Raw genomic sequence first — 5,809 nt, 5'->3', positions numbered from 1 at the left:
TTTTGAATATACAGTATATCAACTGTACGCTGGCATCACGAATATATCAAGAAAATAACATAAAATTGTTGCCACTTTATAAATTGTCTGCAATTTTTAGCTAATTTGTAAATTGACTGGGTGAACCAGGCAATTCACACATTGCCTGAAAATTTCAGCCACTTTACAAACTGTCTGGGTTTTGATATTGACTGTAACACACACACACACACACACACACACACACATATATATATATATATATATATATATATATATATATATATGTATGTGTGTATATATTATATACACAGATATACATACATATACTGTATATATATATATATATATATATATATATATATATATATATATATATATATATATATATAGATATATATATACATATATATATATATATATATATATATATATATATATATATATATATATATATGTGTGTGTGTGTGTCTGTGTATGGATACGAGAGCAAACTAAAGTAGAGGATATTCTAACAACTTGTAAGAAAAAGAAATGGACATGGGCAGGATATATAATGGGAAAGAAAGACAATAGATGGACATTAAGAATAACAACTTATATATTTATGTATTTACACGTTGTAAAGAGCGTAAACATATACATGCATATATATATATATATATATTTATATATGTATATATATATATATATATATATATATATATATATATATATATATATATATATACTACTGGCTAGCGAATACACAGACAATAACTTTTGTTCCTCTAATAAGCGCACCTACTTATAAGATGAAGACAAAGCAAGATAACCTCGAAACAGACAAACGAAAGAATATATATTATATGCCGAGTGATGAAGCACCTGGTACCTTGCCAAGACGTCTATGAGATGCGTCTGCCACTCCTTAGCCCGTGGCCGCAGCAGCTCAAAATAAACACCAGCCCTGTTTAGCGCTTCGAGATCGTCATTTTTTGGGGAGGAGGAAAATTATGATGTAAAATAAAAATTGTATTCAGACTATATTTTCTTTTTGAATATCGGAAACGTGACAACTATATTTGATCGGTAAATTACTGTGCTCATAAAAGAGGGTATAAGTGCCCAACAGATGCGGGTACCAACGTCACGAGCGAGGTTCTTTTGGCTTGGTTTGTTGACGACGATCTTTGAATCCCATCTTTCCATCAGTATTAATTGGGCGACATCTAAAGGAATGGCTACGTGCCCTTATATCTGGACATATATATAGGGAATGGCTACGTGCCCTTATATCTGGACATATATATAGGGAATGGCTACGTGCCCTTATATCTGGACATATATATAGGGAATGGCTACGTGCCCTTATATCTGGACATATATATAGGGAATGGCTACGTGCCCTTATATCTGGACATATATATAGAGAATGGCTACGTGCCCTTATATCTGGACATATATATATAGGGAATGGCTACGTGCCCTTATATCTGGACGTATATACTGTATAGGGATTGCCGTTGAAAGCATTTGCACATGAAATTTAATTCAAGGCTTCAATGTCCTTTAGATAATTTAGCTCCATTCCTATTACCCATTAGTAAGAGCTACTATTAATACATAGAACGATCATTTTATAAAACTATAATGTTGGTAACAATGCAAATAACATATAGTAATAATCATATAGATATAATGTTATCGGAGAAGATAATGAACACAACATGCCATTGCCAGTCGTATCGCATCCGCCTCAAAGGGCAATTTCGAACAAACGTCGCAGTAAGACCGGCCATCCAAAGTGCGGGGGCTTTATGAACTTGACCTTTCTTGTAAAATTTAGGAGGCTCCAAGGACACTCGCTTCGCTTGGGAAGGGCATGGAAGACAATTCGGGTTGGATACTGGTTTTGAGGCAAAATCACAAATCTTATAATTGTGGTTAAGTAACAAATCACTTGAGTTTATATACTTTTATACTAATCATATTCCATTTGACAGGATGTGTGTACAGGGTTGCCAGGTTGGCCTATTTTCGGGCCAAATATTTCCAAATTTGGCCCTTTTCTTGCTAGATACCTAAATTTGGCCTTTTTGAAATTGGTTAGCCTTGAATGCTATATTTTCAGCAGCCTTTTTTTACTATTAGGTTGGCCTTTTAAAGCTGCAGTTCAGACGTTAGGCTTTTCTCATTTGGAAAACCTGGCAACACTGATCATAACAATGTGAGCGACTGAAGTAAATTCCGAACCAAATCTTTAATGTACATGGTCGAATAATGCTCATGTTTAAACTTGGCAACACTGATCATAACAATGTGAGCGACTGAAGTAAATTCCGAACCGAGTCTTTAATCTAAATGGTCGAATTATATGCATATTTAAAAAGAACGTTTTTATTGCATTCAAAACTATGGTAGAACTGTAATACATTTTCCTAAGAATCAAAATTAATATTGTTTGTCTTTGGCGTTTCACCTGTTTTGAATAATTGAAGAAAGAACCAACAATATCGTTATTGTCTTAATGTCATTGATTTATATAACGCATAGATTTATATAACCTCATATCTAAGAAACGAAAAAAAAAATTATGCATCACAAAATTTTTCAATGACTCCTTGAAAGTCTAAAACTTTATTAATGAAGACAGATTACCTTCATTGACAAGGCCTGGAAAGCTGGCCTAAGGGGATTATTATTATTATTATTATTACTATCCAAGCTACAACCCTAGTTGGAAAAGCAAGATGCTATAAGCCCAGGGGCTCCAACAGGGAAAAATAGCCCAGTGAGGAAAGGAAATAAGGAAATAAATAAATGAAGAGAACAAATTAACAATAAATCATTCTAAAATAAGTAAAAATGTCATATATAAACTATTAACAACATCAAAAACAGATATGTCATATATAAACTATAAAAAGACTCATGTCCGCCTGGTCAACAAAAAAGCATTTGCTCCAACTTTGAACTTTTGAAGTTCTACTGATTCAACCACCCGAGTAGGAAGATCATTTTACGGATAATAAAAATAAAACTAATTACAAATGAAGGACGTTTTGCGGCTGTGGTAAGACGTAACATTGTAAGTAGAATAAATCAAATAAAGTTTAGAAAGTCGGTTTGATGGTCATTACTACAATGAGTGGATGAAATTATTTATTTTCACAATACAATTTGTTGCGCCATCCTCGAATAATGATAGCTAACTACTGATAGTAAAATCAATATATATGTAAATATAATTAGATTTGAGTATCTAAGCAAATATGTGATATATATATATATATATATATATATATATATATATATATATATATATATAGAGAGAGAGAGAGAGAGAGAGAGAGAGAGAGAGAGAGAGAGAGAGAGAGAGAGAGAGAGAGAGAGAGAGAGAGACGTGCCAACATGAAACTCTATGACGAAACAAGTACTGTAGACCCAACAGAAGAAGAAAAAAAATGTAGTCATCACACTCAGCAACGCCGTAAGGTATGAGCGTTGTATATTTTTGCCGTTGGCAACTCTACAGCCCATAAAAAAATCGTGACTCCCTCTCTCTCTCTCTCTCTCTCTCTCTCTCTCTCTCTCTCTCTCTCTCTCTCTCTCTCTCTCTCTCTCTCTCTCGAGAACCACTCCTACGCCCACGTGAGCAAGTCTTCTTATGCAAAAGTGTCTTCTCATCTTATCTTTCAGCATATGTTTTTCGCTTATATTGGTTGAAGATCCTTGGTATTTTCATTTTATGAAAACCGACTTTCAATTGATTCCTGATACGCTCACGAGAAAGAGAAAGCGAGAGTTAGACAGATATGAGAAATATGCTACATAATATGACAGTGATGAAGCATTGGTCTTAAAGGAAGGTATATAAGCTACATGTTTCTATTGATTTATTAATCATCCTTGGTATTTTCATTTTATGAAAACCGACTTTCAATTGATTCCGGATATGCTCACGAGAAAGAGAAAGCGAGAGTTAGACAGAGATAGATAAGAAGGATGCTATATATTTATATGATAGTGTTGAAGCATTGGTCTTAAAGGAAGGTATAAAAGCCTACATGTTTCTATTGATTTATTAATCGATCAACTTCATTTTAATAATGTTGAAATATTAAAACTCATTTTATGAAAACCGACTTTCAATTGATTCCTGATATGTTCTCGAGAAAGAGAAAGCGAGAGTTAGACAGATATGAGAAATATGCTACATAATATGATAGTGTGCTGAAAGTATCTTTCAGTTCAAAAAGCTATTGAAAACCCATTTATTTTCACTCAGCTATAACACTGAGACAAATGCAATTAACCCTCTTTATATTACATAGTCTTTTAAATTTTTAACTATAACATAAGTGATTTGGAAATCCCGTCTGAACGCTTAATAACGAAAGCAGGGATACTTGATAAACCGTCAGAGTGATAAAGCATTGGTCTAAAGGAAGGTATAAAAGCCTACATGTTTCTATTGATTTACTAATCGATCAACTTCATTTTAATAATGTTTAAATATTAAAACTAACTAGAATTATGTACAATACCAACAGCTGAAAATTACCATTTAAAAGCAGATTTAATAAACATGCAAAGTGGCCATTGTGGTCAACACAATGCCGCGACCCACACTACTCTGGACACAGATCTCACCTTTCTTTGAAAAACCTCCAGCATTATATATATATATATATATATATATATATATATATATATATATATATATATATATGTATATATATATATAATCTTAACAAAAGCAGATGTAGGGAAGAGGAGATGAATTTGAGCAGCACAACGAATGTATTTTGTTTTCATGACTAAGGATATTTTAAGATCCATATTCACAAAACCGATCCAATCCATTATCTTTCAATATTTCATATCCAGATTGCATTGTATAGCAGTATCCATTGCGTTAATTAGAAGGATACATTACAATATTTATCGCGTTTAAAGATTTAATGAGCGTAGATGTGACTAACAAATATGCTCGGTAATGTAAACATGCACGTATAATACACTGTAATTGCATGTAGACTACACTTTATAATTACCATATATCTACACATACGCGCGCGCGCACACACACACACAGGCTGGGAGGAACGTAGAAAGTAGAGGTCCCCTTTTTGTTTTGTTTCATTTGTTGATGTCGGCTACCCCCCAAAATTGGGGGAAGTGCCTTGGTATATGTATGTATGTATGTATGTACGTATGTATGTATATATATATAAAATATATATATATATATATTTATTTATAAATATTATATATATATATATATATATATATATATATATATATATATATATATATATATATATATATATATGTGTGTGTGTGTGTGTGTGTGTGTGTGTGAATATATACTGCATATATAAGTATACAACATATATATATATATATATATATATATATATATATATATATATATATATATATATATATATATATATATATATATATATATATATATATATATATCATACTGTTGACGAATGAATGAAAGGAAGCTGCAGCCAGTTAAGTTTTTTTTCACGGAGTTTATAAACCTACAGAAGAGTACCTTTGGGGCCCAATACTCTCTTAAACCTATAATCAACAACCTCAGCACAGCTAGCGAAATCATTTTCAGTAAGCTAGAGTAGATAACGTAGAACAACGGTACGCATCCTCTCCCTGCGTTCTCTCTCTCTCTCTCTCTCTCTCTCTCTCTCTCTCTCTAATAATAGGTATGAGAAATCTTTGACCTTTCCGTGAGGCACCCTGTAATACAAATATTTAACCACTCCTAAAGTTACCACCCCACTAGAACAACATACTGATGAACACAAACCTCTTTTCA

Source organism: Palaemon carinicauda, chromosome 1 (assembly GCF_036898095.1).
Source record: "Palaemon carinicauda isolate YSFRI2023 chromosome 1, ASM3689809v2, whole genome shotgun sequence".
NCBI classification, from domain to species: Eukaryota; Metazoa; Arthropoda; class Malacostraca; order Decapoda; family Palaemonidae; genus Palaemon; species Palaemon carinicauda.
Note: the sequence above shows the minus strand (reverse complement) of the source record.